A 21646-nucleotide genomic window follows, 5' to 3' on the forward strand; every position below is an offset into this window, starting at 1 on the left:
ATAGGACTTTGTTCCCTTATCCTAGCAAAGTTGGATACCACTGAGGTTTTGAGGTCCTGTACCTGATTGAGTCCTCCAGTGTTTCTTAGAATAGAATTACCTTTTTATATCAGGGAATGAAAACTCACATTAAAGACATACAGGGTATGTTTTGAGAACAATAAACTTCATAGCCAACCAACAGTCTTTGCCAGAAATGCTGAGATAAAAATAATTACTAAATTTGCACATAAATCTCCATAAATTCCAAATAGACACCAAAAGTATTTATTATCTCCATTTGACAGCCACAGTTAGCTTTGCTTAGGTAGTACTTAAGTCAAAGAGGAGAGCCTGGTGATTATCACTATAAAAAGCACTTACTGTGATAGACATTTGAGCAATAGTGAACATACATAAATGATATCAATCAGTAAACATTAAGCGTAAGCAAAGACAAAGTGCCTGTCATGTAGGGTTGACAGATAAAACATAGGATACCCCCAAAACAAACAAACAAACAAACAAACATAGGCTGCCCCATTAAATTTGCATTTCAGATACAAATAAATAATTTTTTAGCTTAAGTGTGTCCCTAGTATTTCACAGGAAATACTTAGAGTAAAAATTATAATTTTTCTGAAACTCTAATTTAACTGGGTGCCCTGTATTTTTATTTGCTACATCTGTCAACTTAGCTCTTATAATAATTTAATTTCTTATGGGGACACAAAGATTATCAGAAGTTCTGTGTATGTGGAAGGTGAGGCTGGAAGGAATTTGCTACCACGTTTCCAATTGGTTAGGCCATGTTTCCTTTAAATGAATTCAATTCAATTTACAGAGTATCTCCTACCCTCTAATGGAGTTCTAGGTGCTGACTATATAGAGTTGGATACATTGCTTTCTTAAGTCTCAGAGCTCAAGTGAAGATGGCTTTAGGGCCTCTGGCACAGGTGGTCCAGAAATAACATGTGAAGTGGAGAAAGCAGAATATGACCACTGAGCAAATGTGACTGTGAGGAAATAGTTGGGTAGAAGAAAAAATATATAATAAATGATGAGCAAGTAGAAACATCACTTTAAGAATATATAGCAGTGGATATTAATAATGTATTATGAGAGGGAAATAGAGAGAGAGAGAGAGAGAGAGAAAGAGGCTCATGTGCCACCGGTGGATGTGACATTATATCAACAACTTGGTCTGGAAATAGGTTAAGAAATTATTTATTGTATGTTTTTTGAGAGCAGTATTGAAACCAGTTAATGTGTAAAAACTCTTCCCACTTCTCTTTTTTTAATTTGTAAACATTTTTTGAGAGAGAGAGAGAAAAAAAAGAGAGTGGGGGGAGGGGCAGAGGGAGAGGGAAAAAGAGAGAGAGACAATTGCAAGCAGGCTCTACACCCAATGTGGAGCCTAAGGCAGCGCTGGATCTCATGATCCTGAGATCATGACCTGAGCTGAAGTCAAGAGTCAGACGCTAACCCACTGAACCACCCAGGTACCCCCAAACTGCCCCTACTTTTCAAACAAAACAACATCAGCTCATTAATATGGAAGACAGAGAATGAGAAAAATCACCATTTGGAATTCTTAATGGAAAATTGATTTGGGCAAAGATAATTGATAGAGCCAAAATCACTAGGTGAGAAGCTAATGAGGAAGAAAATATTTGTTTAGTATGTCCACAAGTCACTTGTTAATTGCAAAGGGAAAAAAACCCCACAAAAAAACCCTTACTTTTATAGTGGGGGCACTTGATGACTTAATACAGCTATCAAACCCAGTGTCACAACAGACAAGCGGAAGTTTGTGGTTCTGGGTGTGTTCACAGGATTATAGTGTCAGTATGACACAAATGTTTAAACTAAATCTAATCAAGTTTTTAGACCCAATTCCCAGGTTACAGGAAAGAGGAAAAAAAAAAAAGAAAAGAAAAAAGAAAAAAAGAACAAGTTCAGTGACACCAGAAGCCAGGTCAAAGCACTAAAAGGCAGTGTTTTGTTTGTGATTTGATCAGAGAAACCTGAAAAACCCTTTAGTTTTGAAAGTAGATAGGCAGAGGTTGCTTCTGTCAGCTTTTATTGAAAACTCTATTTGTTCATAAGGATAGCAGGCTGATGTTGGTGGTCTGAGCAGTTATTCAAATATAAAGGAATAATTTTATATTAGATAGAAAAACAACTCCAATTTCAACATGAGGAAGCAATACAAATTTAAGAACCATTGAGCTTTCCTTAGAATCAGAGACCTTTTTTTAAATAAAAGAAGAAACTGTTCTTATCTGAATACAGGCATTTTGATTGCTTGGATCCACCGAACCCTTTTTGCTGCTTTTGCTACATTACATTCTCGTTCAATGTGCGCTTGCCTTCTTTACAATGAAAGCAAATTAATCTTTAACATTGATTTTTAAAGCGTTCTTTAGACTTCTAACCGGATCGTTTCTTGTTGATGCTATTACACTGCTATTACATTTTGGACTTAGTGAATGGCATTGAAAATCACCTCTCTTGTTATATTTAAGCTTAGGTGAAACAGCAGAGAAGCATATGGTTCATTCCTTCCGCATAGAATGCAGATTGCTTTGACTATGGGCTCTTCTTGATTAGAAGAAAGAATTGAGAGACAGTAGAGCACTGCACCCTGTTTTTTGAGAGAGGAGAATACTCAAGTTCACCCTTTTGGAGCTGCCAGACAGCATAGCTTCTGAGCAGAACTGCCCTATTTTTGCCACTGGCAACTCCACCCTTGCTGCTCCCAGAAACACCCTTCAGTTTCCCCTCTATGCTATTTTCTTCCCCTACTGGTTAGTACACATCATTACTGTTAAATAATAATCAAATGCATGTTCGTGTATAGTTTAGAGAAATCAATTTATTTTATAGTCTTGCTACACTACTGTTAAACTTTACATAGCTCTTCTATCATGTATATGTGAGTACAAGAGCTAGGTTCATGGTAGAAAAATGATTACTTTACTGCATACATGGATAGAGCAGTTTATAATCTTACAATTAGCTTAAAACCCTTCAGATGATTTGTTATGCATACTAAAATTTGAGGTCCATCTAAGCCGTGAGATTTCCTTATGTTTCTTTATTAAGTCAGCAAACATGTTTAAGCACCTTTTGTATACTATGATCCATAAAAAAGTAATATAATAATCTCTGTCCTGAGGGTGGTAATATGGTACATAGGAAGAACAAAGTTTACACATAAATCTGTAGCAGGAACTTATTATAATCTGCCTTCCCAACTTCTGGGTGTTCCCAGGCTAGTGTCTATAGGTATGAATGGACGAACCATGTTAACCAATGGCAAAGAGGCTAAATTGATGTATGTACTTGTAGAGAACAGCTCCTGATGTGTTTGAAGACCAAGAGTAAGGTTTAAAACTCTGAGAGTAGAGAGGTTGGAAGATGATGGCAGAGTAAGAGGACCCTAGGCTTGCCTTGTCCCATGAATACACCTAGATAACTGTCAAATCATCCTTGTACCCCAGAAATTGACTTGAAGGCTGACAGAACTCTGCAACTAAAGGTAAAGAAGAGGCCACATCAAAGGAGTCAGGAAGTGCTTGGGAGACAAGTGGATTGTGGCTTTTGCAGTGGGGAGGGACCCATGGTCTTGGAGAAGGGCAAGAGACAGATTACCACACAGGGGAGTGCCCTGGGAAAACAGATCCCCACAGCAATTGGCTTGGAAAGTGAAAAGGTCCACATTTTGTGAGTTCTTGCAACCAGTCAGACTTAAAGCCTAGAGTATCAAAGGTCAGCAGACTTAGCTGGGAGACAGCCCTGAGTGCATTGCACTGCTCATGGAGAGAAGGCAGGCAAACAACCTGCAGACACACAGCATGGAAAAAGCAATCCAAAGAGCACCTGGGGCACACAGTTATTAGCTCATCTTGTAGGGTGTCCCAGAGAAATAGTGTTCACAGGGAAACCCTCCAGGAACAAAGAAACTGGCAGGCATCATTTCTCTCTCCTGCTCTTCAGCGTAAGCACAGAGCCACCTCTGGGAACTAGTACAGTAGTGACACTTCCTACCTATCTTGATTACACCAAGCCCTAACACCAGTGGTCCAGTGGAACCACGCATTCCGGTCATATTTGCCTCAGACCCAGAGTGGTGAGTGGGTCCCTCCTGGGCCCTAGGAATATCAGCCCAAACCTCTGCTCACACCATGTCTCCTGAGGCATGAGTTTTGTGAAGCTTTGGTTCCAGTGTCAGTGGCAACAGATCATATTTCACAAACAGAGCAGAGCACACCTAGTTAAAATGCATTACGTTTAAGCCAGGGACCAAACCCTGCCCACAACAGGCAAAGAGAGCCTCTGCAGACAAGTGGCCTAAAGGACGAAGCAGTCAGGACAAAAGATCAGAGCCCACATGGCACACATTGGAGCCATTCTGGGAAGTGCCAGGCCCTGGGGAACAGGGAACGCTCGCTATACAGCTGGGCACTAGAGGACCTCTTCTATATAAGGCCATTATCCTCAAGAACAGGAGATATAGCTGACTTTCCTAACACGGAGAAATAGGCACAGTCTCAAGGAAATTGAGAAGACAGAGAAATTTATCCCAAATGAATGAACAGGACAAGGCCACAGCCAGAGATCTAAGAAAAACAGATATAAGTAGCATGCCTGATAGAATTGAAAGTAATAATTATAAGAATACTCACCAACTTGAGAAAAGAGTGGAAGACATGCGTGAAACCCTTAACACAAAGATAATGAATAACATAATAGAGATAAAGGGCTTAATAAGCAAAATGAGAAACACACTTGATGGAATGAACTGCAGGCTGGAAAAAGCAGAGGAATGAAGTAAAGAACTAGAAGGTAGAATAATGCAAAGTAATCAAACAGAATAAAAGAGAGAAAAAATAATTATGCATAATGAGAATAGACTCAGGGAACTCAGTGACTCCATCAAACATAATAACATTTGTATTATAGGAGTCCTAGAAAGAGAGAAAAGGGGGCAGAAAATGTATTTGAAGAGCTAGTAGCTGAAAACTTCTCTAATCTGGAGAAGGAGACAGATATCCAGATGCAGGAGGGACAGAGAACAGAGAACTCCATCAAAATCAATAATAACAAATTCACACCAAGACATATTGTAATTAAATTGGCAAAATATAGTGATTAAAAATTTAAAGCACTAAAACAAGGTAATAGCTTATAAGGAAAAACCCATAAGGCTATCAGGTGATTTTTCAGCAGAAACTTTCCCAAGCCAGAATGGAGGGGCATGATATATTCAAAATGCTAAATAGGAAAAATCTGCAGCCAGAATACTGTATGCAGCAATGCTGTCATTTAGAATAGAAGGAGAGATAAAGAGCTTCCCAGGCAAACAAAAACTAAAGGGTTCATGACCACTGAATTAGCCCTGCAAGAAATATTAAAAGGGCCTCTTTGAGTGGAGAGACCAAAAGTGACAGCATAAAGGTAGGAAACACAAAAGTTATCAAAATGAATATTTCTATTAAAAAATCAATGAGATTCACAAAATAAAAGGATGTAAATATAACAACATATACCTAAAATATGGTAAAGAGTAAAGAATGGGTTTGAATTTAAACAACCATCAACTTAATATAGATCACTATGTATAGAAGATGTTATACAGAAACCTATTGGTAACCATATATCAAAAACCACTAATAAATATGCAAAGAATAAAGAGAAAGTAATCCAAATATATTACTAAAGAAAATCAGTAAGCATGAAAGACAAGAAAATAGCAGAGAAAATCTTCAGAAACAACCAAAAAAATAATAAAATGACAATAAATACATATTTGATTTATTTGATCACTTTGACTTAAAATGTACTAAACACTTCAATCAAAAGACATTGTGTGACCCATCTATATATTGCCTAAAAGAGACTCATTTTAGATCTTCAAATTGAAAGTGAGGGAATGGAGAAACAGCTATGATGTAAATGGATGTCGAAAGAAAGCTGGAGTACAACACTTATGTCAGAAAAAATAGACTTTAAAACAAAGACTATCATAAGACACAAAAAAGGACACTATATAATCATAATCATAATCATAATGGGGACGACCCAATAAAAAATCTGGTAAGACCACAAATATGTGAAGGTTAGATAGTATGCTACCTAAACAATGAATGGGTCAGTCAGAGATAGAGGAGATAAAAAGTTACATGAAAACAAATGAAAATGAAAACCATGGTCCAAAATCTTTGGGATGCACCAAAAGCGGTTTCAAGGAAGAAGTTTATAGCAACGCAGGTCTACCTCAAAAAGAAAAAATCCAAATAAGTAACTTAACCTTACCTAATCCAAATAAATAACCTAACCTAACCTAACCTAACCTAACCTAACCTAACCTAAAGAAACTAGAGAAAGAATAATAAACAAAACCTGAAACCAGCAGGAGGAAAGAAATAATTAAGATTATAACAGAAATAAATGACATAGGGGTGCCTGGGTGGCTCAGTTGGTTAAGCACCTGCCTTTGGCTCAGATCATGATCCCCAGTTCCTGGGATGGAACCCATGTTGGGCTTCACTTACCCCTCCCCCTGCTGGTGCTCTCTAGCTCGCTCTCTCTCAAATAAATAAATACAATCTGAAAAAAGGAGAAAGAAATGACATAGAAACTAAACAAACAAACACAATAGTAGAGTTGAATGAAACCAGGAACTGGTTCTCTGAAAAGATCAACAAAATGGATAAACCTCTAGCTAGACTCATAAAAAATACCCGGATAAACAAAATCACAAATGAAAGAGATGAAATAACAACCAATACCACAGAAATACAAACTATTGTAAGAGAATATGAAAAAATACATGCCAACATATTGGATAACCTAGAAGAAATGGATAAATCCTAGAAACACATAAAATACCAAATCTGAAATAGGAAGAAATAGAACACTTAAATAGACTGAAAACCCACAAAACAATTGAATCAGTTAACCAAAAAACTCTCAAAAAACAAAAAACCAGGACTGGATGGCTTTACAGGTGAATTCTACCAAATATTTAAAGAAAAGCTAATATCTATTTTTCTCAAACTATTCCAAAAACTACAAAAGAAAGGAAAACTTCCAAATTAATTCTATGAAGCCGGTGTTACCCTGATACCAAAACCAGATAAAGACAATACTAAAAAAGAAAACTGTAGGGCAATATTCCTGATGAACACTGGTGCCAAAAGTCTCAGCAAAATACTATCAAACCTAATTCAACAATATATTAAGAAAGCATACACCACAGTTAAATGGGATTTATTCCCCGGTTGCAAAAGTGGTTCACTATCTACAAATCAATCAGTGTGATAAATCACATCAATAAGAGAAAGGATATGATCATTTCAATAGATACAGAAAAGGCACTTAACAAAGCACAACATGTATGTATTCATGATAAAATCCTCAACAAAGTGGGTTTAGAGGGAACATTACTTCAACATAATAAAGGCCATATATGAAAAAGACACAGCTAACATCATCCTTAATGGTGAAAAACAGAGTTTTTCCGCCAAGGTCAGGAACAAGATAGGGGTGTCCACTCTCAGCATTTATATTCAATATAGTACAAGACATTCTAGACACGGCAATTAGACAACAAAAAGACATAAAAGACATCCAAATCAGTATGGCAGGATTAAACTCTCACTATTTGCAGATAACATGATACTATATATAGAAAACCTGAAAGACTCCACCAAAAAACCCTGCTAGAACTAACAAATGAATTCAGTAAAATCACAGGAAATAAAGTCAATGTGCAGATTTGCATTGTTGTACACTAATAATGAAGCAGAAGAAAAAGAAATTAAGGAAACAATCCCATTTATAATTGCACCAAAAATAATAAGATACCTAGGAATAAACCTAATTAAAGAGGTGAAAGATCTGTACTCTGAAAAATATAAAACACGGATGAAAGAAATTGAGGAGGACACAAAGAACTGGAAGAACATTCCATGCTTATGGATTGAAAGAATAAATATTGTTAAAATGTCTATGCTACACAAAGCAATCCACAGATTTAATTCAATCCTGATCAAAATAACACCAGCATTTTTCACAAAACTAGAACAAACAATTCTACAATTCATATGGAACCACAAAAGACCCCAAATAGCCAAAGAAGTTTTGAAAAAGAAGAGCAAAGCTGGAGGCATCACAATCCCAGACCTGAAGTCATATTACAAAGCTGTAGTAATCAAAACAGTGTGGTACAGGCACAAAAATAGACACATAGATCAATGGAACAGAATAGAAAACCCAGAAATAAACCCATAATTATATGGTTAATTAATCTTTGAAAAGCAGGAAAGAATATCCAATGGGAAAAGCACAGTCTCTTCAACAAATGGTGTTGGATAAACTGGGCAGCCACATACAACAGAATGAAAATGAACCACTTTCTTACACCATACACAAAAATAAGTGCAAAGTGGAATAAAAAACTAAATGTTAGACCTGAAACCATAAAAATCCTATAAGAGAACCCAGGCAGTAACTTCTTTGACATTGGGCATAGCGACTTCTTTCTGGATATGCCTCCTGAGGCAAGGGAAACAAAAGCAAAAATAAACTATTGGGACTATAACAAAATAAAAAGCTTCTGAAAAGCAAAGGAAGCAATTGACCAAACTAAAAGACAACCTATGGAATGGAGAAGATATTTGCAAATGACATATCTGATAAAGGTTTTCTATTCAAAAAATATAAGGAACTTCTAAAACTCAGCACCCAAAAGACAAATACTCCAGTTAAAAACGGGCAGAAGAAATAAACAGACATTTCTCCAAAGAAGATGTTCAGATGGCCAGCAGACACATGGAAAGATGCTCTTCATCACTCATTATCAGGGAAATGAAGATGAAAACTACAATGAGATGTTATCTCACACTCTCCAGAATGGCTAAAATCAATAACAAAAGAAACAATAGGTGTTGGTGAGGATGCGGAGAAAAAGGAACACTCATATACTATGGGGTTGGGGGGGAGATGCAAGCTAGTGCAGCCATGGTGGAAAACAGTTTGGAGTTTCTTCAAAAAGTTAAAAATAGAACTACTCTACAATCCAGCAATCACACTACTTGGTATTTCTCAAAGAATACAGAAACACTAATTCAAAGGGATACATGTACCCCTATGTTTATAGCAGCATTATTTACAATAGCCAAATTATGTAAACAACCCAAGCATCCATTGATTGATGAATGGGAAAGGAAGTGGTGTATATATATATAAAAAATATATATTATACATATACACGTGTATATATATATAAAAATATATATTATACATATACACGTGTATATATATATATATATATATATATATTCCACCATGAAAAGAATGAAATCTTGCCATTTGCAATGACATTGATGGAACTAGAAGGTATAATGCTAAGCAAAATAAGTCAGAGAAAGACAAATACCATATAATGGCCTTCATGCATGGAATTTAAGAAATGAAACAAACGAGCAAAGGGAAAAAGAGCGAGAGACAAATAGAGAAACAGAATCTTAATTATAGAGAACAAACTGATGTTTACTAGGGGGGAGGTGTGTGTGGGGGGAATGGTGCGATAGGTGGTAGGGATTAAGGAGGGTACTTGTGGCGATGAGCAACAGGTGATGTATGTGATCGTTAAATCACTGTAATGTATATCTGAAACTAATATAACACCGTATGTTAACTAATTGGAATTAAGATAAAAACTTGAAAAAATTAAAAATAAAATATGTATAAAAAGATTGGGAGTATTAAAAGAAGATCCCATTCTATGTTATAATGAGAAAATAAAAGCTACTAAAGAGCATTGAGAAATGGTGGGAGAGATGGTAGGGGAACTAGGATGATCCAGTTCAAGGGGAATATTTAAATTATGCATGGTGTGTGTAAACAGCATTATCTGTCCTTCCCCTGTTGACTCAGCTGGTTGAAGTTCTGTCACAGATTCAGTTCCCTACTGAGACTGGATAAATTATTCTTGTTTTTGGCCACAGTCTGCATCACACAATCTGAGGCATCAAGTACAGGTGAAATGGGGCACTGGGGAAGGATGGGAGATCATCACACATTCATCTCTATTTCGGGTGAAGAACTGAAGGCCAATGAGAATGGGTGGTGGTACCATCTTTGTAGGAGGTAGTAGACAATAAATGATAAATTTCTCAAATTCTTTCCCAAAGCTTTAATTGGCACAGAGAGCTGTTGTTTTTGTAGGGGGTTTTCTTCAGGCAAATTTACCTTTCTGAAGAAAAAATACATAATAATTTCTTAAGGAAAATTGGTAAAGTTTAACTTAATGCTGTTAGAATTCTTATGTTATATAACTTCTACAGTGCTTCATTTGGTAAAATCAGTTCATTTAAATATTTGTATCAGCACAGAAGCAGGTAGCTCCCTTTTTGTGCACATTAAATAGAGCTTAAATTTAAAAAATCTAGAGGTTAATCTGTTACATCCATATAAGGAGACAAAAGTTCAATGCCTCACTTTTAAATATAGCAAGCTCCATTTGCTAACATCAGCTAAGATGCCTCAATGTTTCCATGCAAAATTTCGTTCCTAACTCAGCCCTAGGAAAATGCCTCAAGGTAAAACTCAAAAAATGTATCTTTCAGCAGACCTTTTCATAAATTTTCTGAGTTTAAAATTACTATAAATACGGACAGTGTGTTGGAATATTCATATGCTTGGTTTTTTCCTGTGTCTAATATTTGAACAAATAGGAAAAGTTTATAGTGGACAGCATCGTCATAATAATGAATGTCAGTGGGAAAAATTTTTTTTTAAAAATAATTTCCCATCATCATTTATTTTTTTTTTATTTTTTATTTTTATTTATTTACGATAGTCACAGAGAGAGAGAGAGGCAGAGACACAGGCAGAGGGAGAAGCAGGCTCCATGCACCGGGAGCCCGACGCGGGATTCGATCCCGGGTCTCCAGGATCGCGCCCTGGGCCAAAGGCAGGCGCCAAACCGCTGCACCACCCAGGGATCCCTCCCATCATCATTTAATACCAAGAATCTCTCCTACATGGTTTAAGGAAAAATCTTTTTCTAAAAATATCACTTTTACAGAAATAAAAGAAAGAAAGTCAGTAAATAAATCCACAAGCTAATGGCTGGGTGTCTTGATCTTGGACTACCTCCGTGGATATATGTTATGCTTTGTATAAGAAGATAATGTTAGGAACGCCTGGGTGGCTCAGCGGTTGAGCGCCTGCCTTTGGCTCAAGGTGTGATCCTGGATTCCCAGGTTCAAGTTCCACATCAGGCTCCTTGCATGCAGCCTGCTTCTCTGTCTGCCTGTGTCCCTGTCTCTCTCTCTCTCTTATGAATAAATAAATAAAATATTAAAAAAAAAAAGAAGATAATGTTACTTGTCAACTATCATTAAGACTTATTTATTAGTAGAAGGATAAATAACTATACAGAAATCTGAATCTACAAAAATACATTTTACCAAAACTGGTAATCCATTGAGCAGAAAGACTTGACTTTCTGGTTTTAGAATAACCAATGAAAAGGATTTTGTTTTGCTTCATTTTGTTTGAAGGATCATACGCACTTACAAGGAATCATTTTGAAGCTAATCAATAGAATACTTTATTATTTTTTGTTTTGTTTTTATTATATATATTTAATAGAATACTTTAATCAAGGTATCAATATCCTTCACTATAGCATGGGGAGGAATCAGGGAAAATAAATTTTTAATTAACCTATTTACCAGATAATTAAATTATACTCTCTGGAGACCAGGAATTGCACCCTCAAATGTTTGCAGGAGGGAATATATGGATGATAATATGGATGATAATATGGATAATATGGATGATGAACTGTGTATAGCATGCATGGAGAAAATTCCTTTTTTTTTTTTTTTTCATGGAGAAAATTCTTAAGCTGAAGATTCACACTCAGTCTAAAGGAAATAGCAGTACTCCGCTCAGTTTACATAGTAATGAGAATTTCTAGATCTTTTGATGGTCAAGAGAAACTCCAATGTAGATTTTTTTTTTTTTTTTACAAAATCTCTCAATCACTCAATGCTGGGAATTAAGTAATTTTTAGATGTCAAAACATACCTGCTGGGTAGAATTGTCTTGTGATCTACCAATTTATGACCCTTCATTTTAACCCCAAATTGTGGTATTTTCATTTATCTTTCTCTGCCACATAGAACATTGAATAGTATATGCACATAAAAACATTATTGTAAAAAATAAGGAAAACTCCAACTGTTTAATATTTTTTGAATATTTATTTGGAAAACTAATATAATTTGTGTATTTTGGGCAAAGGTTTTTAACATAATCAACACACATACCTATTGGCATGAGAACTTATTTCCACTTAATGAGTGAAATAGGAATATTGATTTTATTGACCCAACACTACTGATTCATGGAAGAAAAGAAAGCTGGACTCTTGCTCTCTCTCTCTCTCGTCACACACATATACAGACACACACAAGCACTGTGAAACAGAATACGCATTAGTAGAAGTCATTGTATAATTGCAAATCCAAAAGGTCAGGGTTCATATGTCTACAAGTAAAACTAATATATTTGGAAGTGATCTTGCCTCAACAATTCTTACTTTTATTTAACTTCCAACATGCTAGCACAGTAGAGATCATTAATAGAAGCAGGCAGTCCTTGGCATGAATGAATGAGCTTGTTTTATAAATTAAAAAGATGCATGTTGAGGAAAAGATGAAAAATAGTGAATTTTCTCATTTTGAATATGTATAGTTTAGAATTGTCATCATCTTGGGTCCTTGCTAAATGTGTTAGAAATTGTGCATTTTTAAAGTAAGCTTTTTTACTTACTTTAAATCATAAATCATTAAATAGCCTAATGGGTGTTTACTAAGTAAAACCAAGGCTATGTATTATCTTCGAAGACCCAAGCTTTAGATCTTTTGGAATAACTTGACAATGCATTTTGCATATTTAGTTACCCCTGAAAATAACATTATCCTAACTTGTGCCTTTTTTTTTGACTTTGACTCTTTGGTTAAAATTTAGATCACTTGTTTCTGCAAGCATTCATCACCTATAGCCTTTTAATCATATAGCACTAAGACTGTGTCTTGAGCAAATTCATCAGTATTATTTCTAAGTTATTCATTGGAGTTACAAGATAAACATTTTCTAATATGATATTTATTTTTCTAAAAGAAGGGAACTTGGTCATGGTATGTAAGAATGTATAAACATCAATAAGTACCTTTATTCCTTAAAAATGCTAAAATTTTTCAATTTTCAATTAAACTTTCTTACAGGGAAGAGTAAGAAGAGGGCACTTACAAAAAACTCCCATTATTAGAATCAGAGCCTATCATAGACTCATCTAAGCAATTTTACTATAAAGCACATACCTATAAACATATTATGTAATGTTTTTTGTCTGAAGAGTTAAAGCAGGTCACATATCACAATCAAAACAAAGATAAACACACGTTGTAACCTAGAAACATGATTAAAAATGTCATTATCTTACATAATCAAAGTATCATTTAAGTAGGTGAGCCAAAATATACACATAATTCAGTCTATTGATAAATTCAGAAGAAACTTCATTGTCTGCTCATGGTAATACTTATATGTCCCTATGTCTATTGGAGTTATAGATTGATTATTTAGATGAGGTTAGACTACATAGTAGAGTTTTCAGTTTGATGCCTGAAGATACTCTGTATTTTATCCAGAATGATGGTGCAAAGTAGGCTATCTATAATTATAATTGAGGGACACAGCCCAAGTTTGGAATGTTTTCTTTCATCCTCAAAGAGATAATATGCGTATTACAGAACCACAGGCCATTGCATCCTCAAGTTGCTGGTGAAAGTAAATCATGTCATCAAAGGAAAAGATTCCGATAGAGTAGAATTTTGTCTTCCAATTCTAAAAAGTTCTCCTCGATTGCACTGTAAGTGCCAAGGAAAATTATTTTACACAATGGTCCTAAGACAAGGCACTGTTGATATTTTGTGTATGGTCATGTGATTAGCAAAGAGTTGAAAGTATCTGTTGATCCAGTCTTGTCTTTAAGTATAGAAATACTCAATGATTTGGTCTGCTTCTAAGACACTATGTTTTAGGTACTAAGGGTTCAAAGATGAATTCTCATGTTTGAGAAGTTCAGTGTCTAATCAGGGTGACAGACACATAAACCCATAATCACAATATGATGTTGTAAATATTAAGTTGGAAGCCGGCACAGAATGCTACGGGAATACAGAGGAAATATGGACTATGGTTTTCAGAAATGTATTTCTTAAGGTAAGCAATCCAGCAAGGGGGCAATTGAAATACTTTTCACAAAAGATGAGCCTGATTCAGGGCAACAGTTTTTAGGCTAGGGGAAAGGAGATAGAGTCAAGCAATAACTAAGAAATATAAGAAATAAAAGGCTTGATTAGACAGGAGGAGAAATAGAGGTAGTTCTATAGATAAAGAGATGATAGATCAGAAGACAGATAGGGAGAGATAAAGACTAGATGTGGATAGATTTCTGGCTTAGATGAAGGTGCTATTAATTGAGACTGGCAATATAGGTGAAGAGCCAAATTTGGAGGAAAATATTGTATTGGTTGGGGCAAGGAGGGGTGGGAAATAAAGTAGGAAGTTGAAGTAGGGTTACCCGTGGCACATCTTTGTAGATAATGTCCAACATACGGTTTAATATAAGAATCTGAACCATGCGTAAAGGTAAAGTACCAGCACTGGAGGAGATAGTTAAACCCTAGTTGAGTAAGAGGATAATAAATGGGTCCTCATGGTGATACTCTGAACCTTATTATCATCCTGATTTTTATACATCTAACAGCTGAAGTACTCCTACAACCTATAAGTCATCACTGAGTGCTACCATCTTCTTGGCTTCACCAAAGCCAACCACGTTCTCATTTAAAGGAAGTGTTTGAGAGCCTAATATTAAACCAGCCTTGAAGCTGGTCTCATTTTAAGTTCACCCGCAGTCTTGCACTTCCCCTTAGTTTTAGAAGCAGTGCCTAAACATGCTGGTTCATGATTGAGTCCCACTTCTGTGGTTGCCCCAATCTGTACTTGAAGTCCTCCAGCCTTGCTTTACTGCCATCAGTGACCCCCCCCCCGGGACTGGAGCCTTGTGTAGACCTCATGTTTGGGTCTCTGCTGCAAGACTACCTTGATTCAAGGTAGCACCTTCATTATGCCTGGGCCAGCTGCCTCAGTGTAGACATTTGTTGTTTTACAGAGCCCAACACTCACTCACACTTGTTCTAGGAAATAACCTTAACCAGATTTCCCTTTGGTGAATCCCCTCCATCTGTCAGCACAGGTGGTTACTGTGAGGCTGACCTTATGCTATCCTTAAAGAGGTTTCAGACAATCAGCACTTTGCATTCCCTTAACTCCAGTGATTGCTTCAAAAGTGGTGTGTGTTCTAAGCAGAGGCAAGGCTGTATGGTCCCACCTCCCCTCATTCATGTATGCAAAAGGCTTCTCTCTTCTCTTGTTGGATGAGGCTAAGAAAGCAAATAGCCCTGGGAAGTGCTGGTGGTCTGAGAATGGGAAGACAAGAGAGGCCACACATCCTGCTGATAGTATTTGGGCCTTGCGTTCAGCTGTTTCTGAAATCAAATCTAAACCAGGACTCTTCAGGTTTGTTTTTTGTTTGCCTGTTTGTGTAACAGAATTTGTAGAAAGGCCTTTTACCTTCAACTGAAAGAAGACCTTAATTTATTCATAATTTATTCACTGAACTCATAATCATTGCAGATGCACAACATGTAAGGAGTTAGGTAGGCATTGTGGATATGGAAGAGAATAATCAGAAACAGTCCTTGCGCCCATGAAGTTCACAGTTGACTGGAAGACTGCTGTTAGATTTCCCTGACATTGATGTTATGCTTTCCTAGACTTCTTTTAGGACTTCTGTTGGCAGATGCCTTTGATTTTGGGCTTTGTTTGTGAGGTCTCCCAGAGTGTCTATCAGTGGACATGCCAAGAATTCATAACTTCATAGTTATGAGCCATCTGCTATATGGGCTGTCCTACCCTGGTAGGTCTTGCTAGACTCTGGGTCTCAACTATTACCTTTCTGATCTATAGCTTCAGAATGTTACTTCTTATGTTTTACTTTGTGTGCTGGTTTTCAGGTATCTTGAAAAATAAGCATTCAGGGGATCCCTGGGTGGCTCAGCGGTTTAGCGCCTGCCTTTGGCCCAAGGCGTGATCCTGGAGTCCCCGGGATCGAGTCCCACTTCAGGCCCCTTGCATGAACCCTGCTTCTCCCTCTGCTTGTGTCTCTGCCTCTCTCTGTGTCTCTCATGAATAAATAAATAAGATCTTAAAAAAAATAAGCATTCAACAACTTAAAGGAGTCAGATGGTAAGAAGGCAGGTGGGATCTCTTGTGAATTAGGAAAAGGTAGGTGTATATTCGTTTATCATACATTTATTCTTTCATAGAAGCATTTCAGAGCCACTTTATGGAAAAAAGTAAATAACAATGATCAGAAATTAAAATTGACAGAGCCCATAATTGTCCTCTCCTTCCTTCCTTCTCTCCCTGTCTCTCTTCTCCTTCCCTCCCTCTCAGATTTCCTTCCTTCTAAGTATATTTATTAAACCAATTCTTGGTACTGTTTTGGGGTTGAAGTACAGCTTTAGACCTGCAAATCCTTGTCATTATGAAACTTGCATTCTAATGTGGAGGCACTGAATTCAGAGCTTTTACATGTAATTCCATTTGAACTGCGCAATAATTCATTTTTACCAATAAGGGAATGGAGAACAAGAGGTATGAGTATGTAATTTGTCAAGGATCAGAACAAGGGCAAGGGCAAGATTCTTAGCCATGTTCGTAAGCAGAAGAAATCAAGCTAAGCACGTAAGAGCTATGAGGAAAAATGGAGTAAGGTACAGAGTGATGGGGCCAGGAAATCTTGAGTTCCGGAAGTAGAGCAGTGATCTGAATTAGGCCATGCAGAAATCCATGGACAAGCTTTGCAGGCTGAGGGAACTGCATGTGCAGCAGGAGCATTCTGGAAGTGTTGGAGACCCGAAAGGAGGGCAGTGCAAGGATGGGGAGGGTTGCAGAAGAGGGGGCCACAGGCAGACAGAAGCCTGATGATGAAGCATCGTATGGACCACAGTAAGGACTCTGGATTTAGGTGATACTTGTCACTCTGATCTGGTTCTAAAATGCCAGCTTTTTCTGTTCAAGGTTCAAAGGGTTGAGAAAGAATGAATCAGAGCTAGGAGTTTGAGAGCTCAGGGATTGGGTAAAACAGATGAGATAACAATGCTCGGGCTCTGGCCAAACTCACATCCCACAGTGTAACCACACCCTGCTTGGATTTCATTTCTATCTTTGAACTGGAGTCAGAGCAGAATGGGAGTGGAGGGTCAAACTGCCTCCCTGTAAGAATTCTGTTCGGATCTCTTTCCATTCTGTGCCTGGGCAGAGAAAATGAAGATCAGCACAAGTGGGTGTGAGATCAGAGAATTATGCAGCTGGTAGTCTGTTTAAAAGGAATTCCAGCGTTCACCCCCACTCCAAAATATCAGTGGGTATTTCTGCCAGCACGAAGGCTGACACTGCAGTGCTCTACTGACTTGCTCTTCATTTTATCGCGAAGGACATTTATATAAGTCTGTATAGCTCAAATATATAAAATAAATCAAGCAGAAGACGCTAAATCTCTAAACCTGTTCTTGCAGTTTAAAGTGAGTCTCTCTGAAAGTATTGGACAATTTTCACTGCTTACAAAAATCTTCACTGTTTGACTTAAATGTTAGGCCTAAGTGATTTTCTTTCTTTTTTTTTTTTTCTAAGAGTTTTTCTAAGATTTTCCTTCCACATTTTCTTTGTTGAATGGGAATTCATTCTACAGTGGAAAAAAGAAACTTTTTTTTAAAAATAGGGAAGACATCATAAATAATCTGTGTGAAAAACATGCAGTATTAGAATTGGGTGAAGGTGAATGACAATACTCAGAACATAGGAATGGAATCGAATAGACAAGTATTCTGAGCCTAGATGTTCTTTAAATCACCCTTGATTTTTTTTTTTTTTAACATGAGAGAATTAACTATGGAGTAGGTAAGCTTAAGTTTGAAGTTTACCCTCCAAACTTTAAGTAGCCTGTTCTGTTTTAACTTTTAATTTTACTTGGTTTTGCCACAGATAGCCATTTTATTATGATTGCATTTTTGTAGATGCCCATGAATATTATGGCAGAGAGTGCCTCCAATGGGGTTGATGATAGCATTTTGGAGAGACTTTGCCAGCTATTTCTTTTATATATCTCTATCTCCATATTTATATCCATATCTAGGCCTATGTCTGTATCTATTTTTAGAACTGTAAGCCACGGAAAGAAATGTATTTTATATTGGGACTCAGCATACACAAACACATACACGTGCATACACATAACTAAAAGTTCTTTTCTTCTCTTTGTCCATATTCCCTACTCTTGAGTTCTATTTTATTCATTTATATATAATTAAAAACTCTGGCCCCAACCTACTAAAGTGATTTTACAACCCATTTATGGGTCTCAACTCACAAATGTAAAAGAAGGCATGATTTTGAAAAAAAAAATCATTGGCTAATGATGAAAACCCAGAGGCTGGGGATTATTTGAGGATCATATTCCCAGATACTTTGGTGGTTGTTATCATTGAATCAACCCATTCTTTACTCCTCAGCTAGATAGGCAATGACTCTGGGTTCGATCCCAAATAGCATTTGTCATCTTCTTATCTCTTTGTTCTTGGTATCACTCACCAGCTGGATTGACCTTACAGTACCGGAAAGAATAGTCACAAGTTCTTGAAGCACTTGCTCTATACTGTAAGCTGGAAGTGTATGCTTATAGCTATATAACTCTAGGTTTCAATAGCTAGAGAGAGGGAAATTAAAAGGGAGCAAAGTTCAATGGTTCACTCACATGTGAGGCTCAGTCATCTGTCCAAAGTTCTCCCAGAACTTTAACAAACTGTAGAGGCTTTAATCCTTCCAACACATTAAAGTCACAGGAATCCCATAGAAGTTAATGGTTTTGGATTGATCTATAGCCTAAATCTTTCAGAATACATACCATAGTTTTCCTACTCTTTACTCATTAGACAGCATCGCTATATTGAAACTCACAGTAGGGAACAGCTCTTGTTTTACCAACTCAGTATCTATGAACTCTCCCTGCAGTAAAACAGTAACTCCTGTTTCCTCTTGGGTACCATCTTCACTGGCCCCTCTCAGTTCTTGTAGTGTCAGTCATGAGTTCTGGGACCAGTTCTTAGCTGTGTTTATCTATTTTGCTGTACTTTCCTCCCTACTGCTGATTGCACTTGAACCCCAAAGCATATGCAACCTCACCCTAACCTTCAGCCAATACCGAGGAGAGGTAACAGTAATCTAAAGAATTGTGCAAGGCAATGTCATAATTTTTCTCCAAGTTGGTTTCTGACATTGTGCCTCGGTTCTAAAAATGGGCCACCTACCTTAAAACCTGGGGTCTGATGCTTTGCCTGACTCTTGCTAGGTCCTGGAGACTTAGCTTGTGACTGCAACAATTGTCTGTCTACTGCTGACTTGGCGTTAAGTGGCTCTTTTAGCTTTCCTTTAAGCTCCTGGAGGACTAGTCTGTACTCATCAGCTATGTCATGGTTAGGAGGGTTCCTATTTCCTTGTAAAAACCACCTGCTGGGCTACTTGTCCAGGCTACCACCTACTGTTTGTTGCAGTGTTTCAGATACCAGCATTGTCTTCTCACTGGGGTTTCTCTCAGAATCTGTTTCAAGTGTCTACTCTACTCCCATGGATGAGCCTGTTATCAGAGCTGAGCTCCTCCTTTATTTCCCTACTGTTAATTTGACCTTATCTGGTGGATTCTCAAGATATATGAAACTAGCTTTTTGTTATCTTCCCCTGTGTCCAGCATAGTATCCTTCTCAGGAAATTGTTGAATAACATATCCATTTGAAAATTAGTATCACTTATCACAGTTGTCATTTTGTTTAGAGGGTCAGACTCACAAAAGGAAAACTTGTACCTTGGTAACTGTTCTATGTGAGAAAAACTTGGGAAGAATGAGTCTACTTCAAGATTTATTATGAAATAAAATATCAAAAGGTCAGGTTCAGAAGGATGTTTATTTAACTGCAACATTCAAACCATTTTCATTTTAGTACTACAACTTTTGAGTGTGTTCAAAGTTACCTCAAATGGTTCAAAAATATTTTTTATTATGATAAATTGAAATATTATATTACTATGATATTAAGCTCTCTCATGACACAACACAGTATCACAATGGTTACATGACACAAGTAAGAGGGAAAGAAAGAAAGAAAGAAAGAAAGAAAGAAAGAAAGAAAGAGAGAGAAAAAAGAAAAAAGGCAGGGTTCCATGTGGTCCCCTGATAGTACTAACTCAGAGATCCTGAACTCCATTATGTTCATTCAAAAAACTTATTTTGAAGAAACTAGAAATTCACTTTAATTATTATTATTATTATTATTATGTTTCAAGTTTCTATTGGCAAAACAACACCCTATTAATAGAAAATAGAATGCTTCTCTTCTTCAGGAAACGTGTTCATTTGGAATGTAACTCCTAAAAGTACATTCTGCTGGTAAGTTAAATGTCCATTAAAACATACTCGTTACATTTTCCTGAAAATGCTCCCGGGATTGGAAAGTTTTCTTTGTGGATTTTTGTGGTGTGGGTATTCAACAATCTTAAAACATAATTGAAATAATTATTTGGCCCTTCTTACAGATAAGCTTGTCAACCTTACATAGATGTTTTCTCCTGTGTTTGGGTCTGAGAGTAGCAAAATGAAAGAAGGGGTAAGTGCAGGAAAAAAATTGCATAGCAAGAGAGAACGCAGGACGAAATACTGCTATCATTGCTTTAAATGCAGCATCATGGGCTATTTGCATTTTTGCCAATTCTGCTTAAGCACCAGAATATTAACACTAGCTTTCAAGAGGCTCCCCGTCTCAGCACAAAGGCAGACATGCAAACAAATAATTGGAATATAATGTAATGGCGGAGCAAGGGAGTGAGAGACAAACTATCTGGGTGAGTGAGCTGCAAAGGCTTCACACTGTAAGTGAAGCTTGAACAGTGTAAGTGAGCCATGAAGACTTCACAAATGGGCTAAGTAGGTTTCAAATGGGGATAAGAATTTGCTGGATGGAGAGGAAAAGACAGGCATTGCAGGCAGAGACTAGCTAGAGCAAAGGCACAGAGTTGTGCAAGTGCCAGGCACGCTGAGGGAATCCGTGAATGGCCTAGTGTGGCTCTAAGACAATACATCTTAGGAAAGGGTTCCTGGAGTGAAGTGACGAGAAAGGTAAATTAGGACCAAGTGATGGAGAATTTTATGTCAGTCAGAGAATTTCAGATTTGATCTTAGCAGAATTTTGGGTGTTTCAATGTTAATAAAAAATTTAATATGACAGGAATGCCTGGGTGGCTCAGTTGGTTAAATGCGTCTGAGCTTAGCTGAGCTCAGCTCAGGTCATGATCTCCGGCTGGGAGATGGAGCCTGAGGATGGGCTTCCGCCCACGCTGGGCCTGGAGCCTGCTGAAGATTCTCTCCCTCCCTTTCTCTCTGCACCTCCCCTATACCCGC

Source organism: Vulpes vulpes, chromosome 10 (genome assembly GCF_048418805.1).
Source record: "Vulpes vulpes isolate BD-2025 chromosome 10, VulVul3, whole genome shotgun sequence".
Lineage (NCBI taxonomy): Eukaryota > Metazoa > Chordata > Mammalia > Carnivora > Canidae > Vulpes > Vulpes vulpes.